General features: G+C 38.1%; 1 pseudogene; it reads right to left on the reverse strand.

The window, feature by feature from the left end:
* Window positions 1-4,225: 4,225 nt before the first annotated feature.
* LOC112320461 (GPN-loop GTPase 1-like) lies at window positions 4,226-8,472 on the reverse strand (annotated as a pseudogene).
* Between the last annotated feature and the right edge of the window lie 1,394 nt (window positions 8,473-9,866).

The raw sequence follows: 9,866 nt of genomic DNA on the forward strand, positions 1-9,866 counted from the left end.
AAAAGAAGTGTAGAGGAGGTGAGTTATGGAAAGGCGACTAGGAAAAAGTATGGCAAACAAGTCTAAGATTCCTTTTAATGCAGATTTAAATCGGTGCCTTCTGCACTGATAAGAGTATCTTGTGATTTAGAGTAATCCTTCCCTTCCTGGTGCAGAAAGGGAAATATCCTTACAAATGGGTGACTTCCACTGTGTTTGCAGACTTTCTCCTGTGTCTGCTGTTTCTCACAATGATCAGCTCAAAATAATCCTTATGCCAAAGAGGTGTATTTGCAGGGAGGTGTACTCTAGTTTCCTACAATTATATTTTGGGGTGGCATACTCTGGTCTCCTGAGTATGAGATGAGAATGAAGAACATGACAGGTAGAAAAGGCAGTGACCGTAAGACAAAATGTTGATTAAGAAGTGAATGAGGACCAGAAACAAGTGTTTACAGTCGGAACCAGTGCACATTACAGAGACTCATTCTATATTTACAGAACGGATACTTCATTTAATTTCACCACCAACCCAGCAAACTCTGTATTACTATCATTCCCCATTAACAAATAAGAAAACTGATATTGAAATAGATTAGATATATGTCACACAGCAAAACGGTATCAAATTGAAATGAAAGCTAACATCAGTTTGGATGCAAAGCACCTCTTCTTGCCATTATACTGCCCACTGGTCCCTGTCCACAGGTCTCTCACTTTCTCTCTCAGTCTCTTTATTTTAAACTGTTTCCCCCACCTCCTTTATCTCATTCTCCCTTAAAATAACTACAGCATCATGCAAAATTTTTAAACATTTGCTGTGAATATTGAATAATATTTTGTATTCGCTGGTTAATAGTTTTAAAAGAAATTGGAGACATGGAGGAAATGTTTAATTTATCTTTTAAGAAAGAAAGAAAGACAAGTCCCTATAATTTTTTTCTCCTCTGTGGATCAGGTCAATGATCAAACAATAATTTTCTATCCCTCTGCATAACCTAAAGCAATATCTCATATTTTATAGTTACTAGACAAGTAAACAAAAATTAAAGCACCTTGAATGTTTGAAAATGTATATTTAAGTAGCTTTCAATATAAAAGGAAATGCAACAGATGCAGAAACAGAATAGATAAAGCCATTTTTGGCAAATTATGCTTTTAAAACTGACATTTATTTTTCAGTCCATTCTACATTTTTCATGGCTACCCTGAAGTCAAGGTAAAAAGAAGAAAAGGAGATGTGGCATTAGGTCAGATAAGGATTGAGAGACTAGAGATGGGGAACAGACCAGGGAAAATAATATTTTATGTAATGAGGATTATGATTTTTTCCAGAAATGTATAAAGAAATAGAGCCCCAAAGCATCCTAAGCCACCTGCAACTCTAGAAATCCATTTCTGTTGGTAGAGCTTCCTCTTTACCATTCACTATTGGTGACTAGACTCTGAAAATCTGAGCTTGACTTCAGGTGGACTCTTCTTCTGCTTTTTTCAGTTCCCACAAAAAAGTGTACATAAAAGGACAAAATCATTGAGACAGTTCAGCTCACCTAGTTTGTAAAGCTTCCCATCACTTCTTCCTTCAAGACTAAGAAACAACCTTTTCCCAAAAGTTTTCCATAATGAGTCACACCCCACTCTAATCCTTCCTTCTGCACTTCCTCCCTTCCATTCTTGCATTTCATTTTTACTAGATAATTTAAAATGTTTTAATATAAAATCATAACACCAGAGGGCACTTAGAGTGGAGTTTAAATTCCCCTCAGGTTATCTTCCTCTGAGCGAGACAGAGTTAGGACTAGAGTGAGGAAGCTTATCAGGTGTCACAATTAAAGGCAAATTTAAGCCACCTGAATTTCATTCTGGGCTCTTTTTATCATATCACATTGTTTGATTCATTTATTTCTTCTGAAAAAAGAAAAGGTGTGCTATATTATGAAGACTTGAAAAGAATGTTTTTAGTCATTTATAAAGCTTCTTACATTTAAAAGACCTCACACTCCATTAGGTATAAAATTTCATATCCAGTGTAAAATTCCAAGTTTCAAGTGTAAAAATATTTTCAAATTTTTGAAAATCCTAACATACACAAAGCCAAAAATTCAAATAACAGTATTTCCTCCAAAATTCTAACATTGGAAAATATTTATGGTGTATACCCTCCCCAATCTGGAAAAATTCTAAACTAAAATATTTCTCACCTTGAATGCACATAAGAACTCAATTATCAGCCCTTTAATAACAACAATAGCAATAACTATAAAAATGTATAGAGTCCTTTTGTCCTTTCTGTGTGCTGCTGGCCACCATGCTAGTCAGAGCAGAGAAAGTAAAAAAGAATGACAGAGAAAGAAGAAAAGAAGAAAGATAAATCCAATCTGGGAATTTAGAGAGGGGCTTTCTGAAGTGTTTGTCCAAGGAAAGAGTTAGCAAGAAAAGTAGGAAGGGCATTTTAGGCCATGTATTTCTAGCTTTCACCTGACTAGAAAAATGTGTTGTATGCATGAAGCCCTAAGCAATTTAAAATTACTGGAATATAAAATGTAATATGAAGAACAGTGGAAAAGAGGTTAGAGATACAGACACACGCAATTTCATAGACGGCCTTTGTTTAATGTAAGAGTATTAACTGGAATTTCTGTCTAGTAACTTAATCTGTAATCATATCGTAGTTACCTTATAATTACTATAAAGTAGATTTGTTTATATTTCCCAAGCTTTCCATCACCACTGTCACCTTTTTATTTTAAAATAAAATATTTTTAATTTTAGAATGTTTAAATTGGAGAATAGGAACCAGGTGGTCAAAGTTAGGGTACTTTGATAAAGCAGGTCATGTGAGGATTGATAGTGAGATTCACCTGGGCTGGAACGGTCACAGGTTATTTGAGTTAGAGCATTAATTTAGCAATTTTCAACCTTTTTCATCTCATGGCACACATAAACTAATTACTAAAATTCTGTAGCACACCAAAAAATATATTTTTCGCTGACCTGACCAAAAAAAAAAAAACAGGTATAATTTTGATTCTTCCACACTGGACCACTACTGTTGTGTTGGCTGTTTTCAATCTAAGGGAAAAGAGGTCAGTGTCCCTGACTAAATACTCAGGTACTGCATGTTTTAAAACTTCTTGCAACGCACTGGTTGAAAATTGCTGAGTTAGAGCAGTGGTTCAAAGAGATTGCTGGGCCCCATCCCCAGTTTCTGATTCAGGTCTTCAGTGTCCCATTTCTAACAGATTCCCAGGTGATTTTTGTGCTTCTAGTCCAGAGAGCACAGAAACAGATTGGGCAGGGATAAAATTCCTCGGGAGAAATGTGCTGCATTTTATGGAACTGTGAAGAACGGAGGCAGAGTAAACCCTTACCATGCCTGTTACATAAGGAATGTACACCTGACCAAGTCCATGGCCTTTGAATAAGTCAGCAAGGATATTTACGTTAAGTTCAAAGTGCAATACACAAGTAGGGCCTGGCTCTGTACCTGGTTACTAGGATGCGTACAGGGGAAACCTCCTTGCTGAGCCAGGTTTGGACATGTGGCTTTAAAACTCTCTGATGAATAGAAGTGAATCTATTTGTAATTATATGATTTTCTTAATTATGACAGGCAGGCTTACAACAAAGTTAAAATCAAAAACTCTTTATCCCAATCACCATCAGAAACAGGATTCTTATTCATTAATAATATATTTCTCCCACTTACTTCAGCAAACTTGGTGTCCTATAATGATCTACCAAGCATGAGGCACATAACATACCAACATTGACTGGTTGCCAAGGAGACTCCACTGCCACTCTGAACAAGCTCATGTTTCCCCTCTCCCTTTCTGCTAAAAGGAGGGGGAACTCTTGGGTCAAGTGCAACATGCTAGGGAAATAGAGGCTATAGACTCAGCCTAATAATAGATCTGAAATGAACAATATGTTCTCTCTCTCTTCCATCCATCAGCAGCAAAGATACTTGAGTTCAAATGATAAAATATGAAGTTTTATGCTTGAACCAATATCAGTATCCAAGAACATTCAGAATATCTTTTCTTGCAAAAATCCCCCAAAAAAGGCCAAGGGGAATCAATCTACCTCCCAGGTCCAAATGTCTTCTATCCCTGGCTTCATCAGAGTCAGATTTCCCTAGTAAGAGACACTTTGCTATTCTGAACAAAATTGTTCTTTATAGCAACCCCGATCAGCGGTTAGGATGGTTCCTTTATAGAGTTTCAAACTTTTGGACTTGTAGAAACTATTTGTTGTTTCTTTTCCAGTACTTTGCCATTGATTCTTGCCTAAAATTCAGGAATGCTGGCTCTTCATGGTTTTCCTCCCTGTGCTCAGTACATCAGTGCCACTGTCTGCTTCCTCATCCTCTTCATTTAATGTTTCAGGATCAAGTCAGAAGAGTCCTACAAAGGAGAGGAGCTGTCTGTGGCAGTTCCTGTGCCCAAGATTACAGAGCTTCTGTCTTTCTGAAGGCACTCTAGTTGTTCTTTTTTTTTTTTGAATATTGAGTATTTTATTTACATTTTTAATAATTTTTATTTTTCAATTACAGTTGGCATGCAATATTATACTAGTTTCAGGTGTATATCCCAGTGACCAGATACCACATAACCCATCAAGTGATCATCCCGATAAATCCCACACCCACCTGAAACCATACCTAGCTACCAGGATACCAGTGACTATATTCCCTATGCTGCACTCCACATCCCCATGACCATTCCATAGCCAAGTTGTACTTCTTAACCCTTCACCTTTTTCGCCCATACTCCCAACCCCCCTCCCATCTGACAGCCATCAAAACAGACTCTGTATCTATGAGTCTGTTTCTGTTCTGCTTATTGGTTTATTCTATTTTTCAGCTTCAATTGTTGATAGATATGTATTTATTATTATTTTATTGTTCATATCTTTAATGTACTATTTTCTTCTTAAAGAAGACCCTTTAACATTTCATGTAATACTGGTTTGATGGTGATGAACTCCTTTGGCTTTTTCTTGTCTGGGATGCTCTTTATTTGTCTTTAGATTCCAAATGATAGCTTTTCTCAGTAAAGTAATTTTGGTTGTAAGTTCTTGTTTTTCATCACTTTGAATATTTCTTACCACTCCCCTCTGGCCTGAAAAGTTTCTTTTGAGAAATCAGTGTTACGGGAGCAGTAACTAACTTCTTTTCTCTTGCTACTTTTAATATGCTTCCTTTGTCTTTAACCTTTTGCATTTTAATTATGATGTGTTTTGGTGTGGGCCTCTTTGGGTTCATTTTGCTTGGGACTCACTGTGCTTCCTGGACTTCTATGTCTAGTTTTTTACCTGGTTATCTGATGCTGGCTCTGTGCCAGGCCAGTGATTTCTTCAGACGTTCATATTTAAGACAAAATTCCCTTTCATATTCTTCCACAGCACAGGTGACTCTCACAAAGCGTTTATCTAAGCCTGTACCCAGAACAACAGGCACAGTTACCACCCTGAGTGAACTATAAAACTAATCTAACACCAAGCTCATTGAATAAGCTAGGTTACTGACATATGTAGTCTCTTGATTCCAAGCATCTTGGAAAGCCTCAAAATCTCGCATCCATTCCACTGCAGAGCTGTCATCAGTGATGTCAGTTTCGTTCATGAAGCTTGGTTTTGTACAAGACACAAGGCCTTAGTGATGATTGTCACAGAAGCTTACCAGGTGAATACTTCAATCTGCCCCGGTGTGTCAATCAAGACATTTAGACATATTTGGGGACTTCTCAATACACTTCATCACCTGATTTAATCTGATAGCAAAGAGATTAAGTGAGGTCACTATGCCAACATTGGGTCCAAGTTCATAGCTATACACTTAGTTGAGGCCTTAAATTGTTTCTAGATGAATTCAGATGATAAAGTTCTTAGCGATGTTGGAAGCAAAGGGAATTTTGTACACAGCAGTTTCTGATTGACCACATAAGGTGGAGGGCCTTGGTTATGCAGGTGTTCTATGAGCCTCTGTACAAAGGTGTTTTTATCAGATCCCACCATTTACAACACCAACAGACACACTGGGGGCTTGAAGACCCCCAGAAGCCTGGGGCTCAGCTGCCACCTCTGTCACTTTCATAAGAAATCAAAGTGAACATATATGAGACATGGACTAATCTTAAGTATTCTTTCAAAGACAATGGTTGTTAAGATGCATTCATTAAATGTTTTTTTAAATGGAAGACTTACTCAGAAAATATGAAAATATGAGAGAATGTTCCTAAAGCAGAGGTTATTCTTTCTATAGCTCTGAAATGGAGAAATGAATTTCAACTTAGTAAAAGTAGTGGTAAATATTATTGCCACTCATGAATGGATTGTAGTAAAGCCTTGTTTTATTCAGTTGCTTTTTAATAAACAGGTCACAGCCAAAGCTTTTGAGAAGCACAGACAACCCAGAAACTATGGGGCAGCCATGCTCTCCATCCCCTTCCTGGCCTAATGCCTATTTTCAGTCTTTGTAAAATGTAGGTAAATCGACAACACCCAAATCCAGCTGCTCTGCAGCCAGCACCTGACCTGGAGTCATCTGCAATTTCTTTTCACTCAAGTAGGATGTCTCCTTTCAAATTCTCTATTTAACACGCACAACCTCAAACTATATAATGTGCTCACTTTTTTTTGGCTCTCCTAAGAAGTGGGCCCTGATTGTGGCATGCTGGAATAACTAAATACATTTTCCTTCAAAGGGCCAAATTTTTCTAGGCTCCTGGATTTATTCCACTCAGCATCCATCAACTTTTGAGTATTGGTGTGTGCTTAGGGCTGTACCGAGCCTGGTGGGAGACACTAATGAAAGAACAAAAACCAGCACTTGCTCTCACCAAGTTTAGGATCAAGTTTAGGAAAACAAGACCAACATACATGCAACAACTGGGAAACAATTTGAGACAGTATATAATTAAGTGCTGGATGTAATACTGACTGTAAGTGCACAATACTTCACTAATTACCTATTGCTGTAAGGAATTAATACTTAACTTGGGGATTTCAATTGTAATTTCTCTATAAGCATTAATTCTTGTAACCAGCAATTCAATTCATTTCAAATAGTTACAAACACACCCTAGTTTTAGCAAATTATCAGCATTGTTCTCAGGAATGTTTTTTCCATTAACCAATTAATTTAAATCCTGATTGTTTTGACCTCCAGGGCCTTTTGGAGGGTGCTTTCTCCTCAGACGTAATTTAGGTTTTCAAATGAATTTTTGGCTGGCACAGGATTTAGGATTCCTGGGGGGAGGAAATCTGCTTTCTCACCTCCCCTCCTGAGGGGAGGAAAAGGAGCAGGGGAACAGGAGACCTCTGGGTCCATGGCAGGCCCTCTCTCCCCCTCCGGCAGGGGTAGACAAACTCCAGCACTGGACTTCTTTCCTTATTTCAGTCTCTTCCATTTTTTTGTTACTTCCTTTTCATTCCCTCTTCCCCTCTCTCCTGTTTTGGTCTTTTTCCCCCTATTTTCTTTTGTCTCAGTCTGACTAGCAGCATCTGCAGAGAAAGTTTTCTCAGGTGACAGCCCTCGGGAGGGAGGAAGTTGCTAACATTGCCTCAGCTACCAGCGTGGAGATGAACCCAGGAGGAATTTTGGCCTCAAAAATCCAGCTCAGCTCATCTTTTAAATCTTTAGCCAGCTATCCATCCGTCAGCAGGTGTTCTGGGAGGATAACAAACGTGGGTGTGAAATGTGCTTCGAGACACAGACCTCACTGGGCCCTCACACTTCTCCTGAGCTCTGCTGAGCGTCTTCATGGGCTGACTCCACCTGGGACACGGTGCAGGGCGCTGGCAAACAACCACAGGTGCATACAACTATATCCAAATCTGCGTTCTGTTTCTCTTTGACAAAGAAATAATTAGATATGTGTGATGTGACATTTTATCTGAGTGTGGTGGAACAAAGAAGGCAAGTACGAGCTGCTCTTCACTTCTCTGAGATTCTCTTTTTTTGTTTGTTTGTTTTGTGTTGTTTTTAAGGGAAAAAATGATATCCACACAGCCAGTTGTGGTAGGAATTAACCAGCAGGTGGTAAGAAGCCAGATTTCCTGGCTTCGAATCTCAATTCTGCCACTTCCTAGCTGGGTAACCTAAACAGGTTGTGTAACATTTCTGTGGTTTCAGTTCCTCATGTGTAAAACTGGAAGAAAAACAGTAGCTATGTCAGAGACTTCATATCTCAGAATCAAATAAGTTCAAGTATGTATGTAATACATATACAAAATCCTCTATAAATTAGAGCTTTTATTATGGAAAGTAACTTGCACATAGTGGGTACTCTGCAAATGTAAGCTCTTCTTTCTGTTTATTTGTACGAGTTCATAGAGAGTAAGATACCCAGGAGAGTAAATGTTGTGCCACTGTCAACCAGGAAATGTCCCTTCCCTTGTCAGAGCTGGGTAGATTTCAGCCCTGCTCCAACACTCCAATGCACTGTACTTACCATCAGTAGAAGTAACACGTTCTGTGATCTCATACATTTCAGCAATATACCCTGAACCTTTCCTTAATAGAGCACTGAAAACATGAAAAGAGTGGTCAAAAGAGGACCAAAGCAAGTGCCACCATCAAAAGCATTTTTGCAATAGCCCATACTTTATAAACTCTTACAAAGAGCTTTTATAAAAATCTCCTATGCAATTAGGAGATTTTGATTTAATACAAATAAAAATATTCAAGAATATCAGAAATTTTAGAATGTGGAAGTAGGAACCAGTGGATTTGGGAAAGTTCTGCCACTATTCTACCTTCTACAAGTCAGTGGAAAATAAAATTTGGGGAAATGGATGAATAAAGATAGCTCCTCTCTTAACATACAGCCCTACCATAGTTAATAGTATTTCTCTTCTACCTAGAAGGAGGGTTCAAGAGTGCTCCAACTGTGAACACATTCCTAGATTGACTAAACTGATGGCAGAAAAGTGAAAGTACAATTCCTGATGAGTCTCCACTGTCCAATTACTAAAGTTTAGAGAAGCAATTCCTTTAAATTGCTAAATTTAATTCCTTTTAATTCCTAAAATTAAACGTATTGGATGTCAAATGACTTAATGACCATGGTGATAATGGTGGTGATGACAGTGATGGCTGATATGTATTGAATGCTTGCCGTGTATTAGGCGCTGATCAAAGTATTTCACATATATTAACTCACCTGATTCCCTTATATAATCTCATTTAACCCTATCACAACCTGATGGGCAGAGACTATATTTAATTGAATTTTATGAATGAGGAAGTTGGTTTAAAGCATTGAAAATCAAACAGCTAAAAGGATGATTCTTGCTAGTGAGAAAGCAGACAAGGCAACTCCCAAAGCACTTTGATTTGAACTTTAAAAGCAACCGAATTAATTCATGTTTCGTCAACGACAGGAATAGCCATAATATAAAAATCTGAACACTCATTAATTTTTGTGATAGCAATATTGACTTTACGCACCCACCACCTCCTTATTTGCAGTCAGAATTCTGTTCTTAGGAGCCAACGGCTAGGAAAATGCCCACGCGACTACCAACATCCAGTTCTATTCACACCGCACCAGATCCTTCTAATCAGTTCATAATCCAGGGACTCTTTCATCATAGAATAGATCAGAATCCAACTTAATCATTGTTTTCTTTCACAAAGAACAAGCTGCAATGCTGCTGGCCAGTTTATCCAACTGGTACCGTGGCCTTCAAATTCCTCATTGCCTTCTGGTTATCAAGAAAGTTAATTATTATCAAATCCCTACCTCTCAAAAATGCGGCCAAAAGCCTCCTTGTTCTAAAGCCCTTGCCAGGTAAAATAATGTAGTAGAAAAATGGCAGTTTTATTCTGATAACTTTGGGAAACTAGATTAAGTTTAGTAAAAAACTTGCTATGTGGAGCT

Source organism: Desmodus rotundus, chromosome 2 (assembly GCF_022682495.2).
Source record: "Desmodus rotundus isolate HL8 chromosome 2, HLdesRot8A.1, whole genome shotgun sequence".
Taxonomy (NCBI): Eukaryota; Metazoa; Chordata; class Mammalia; order Chiroptera; family Phyllostomidae; genus Desmodus; species Desmodus rotundus.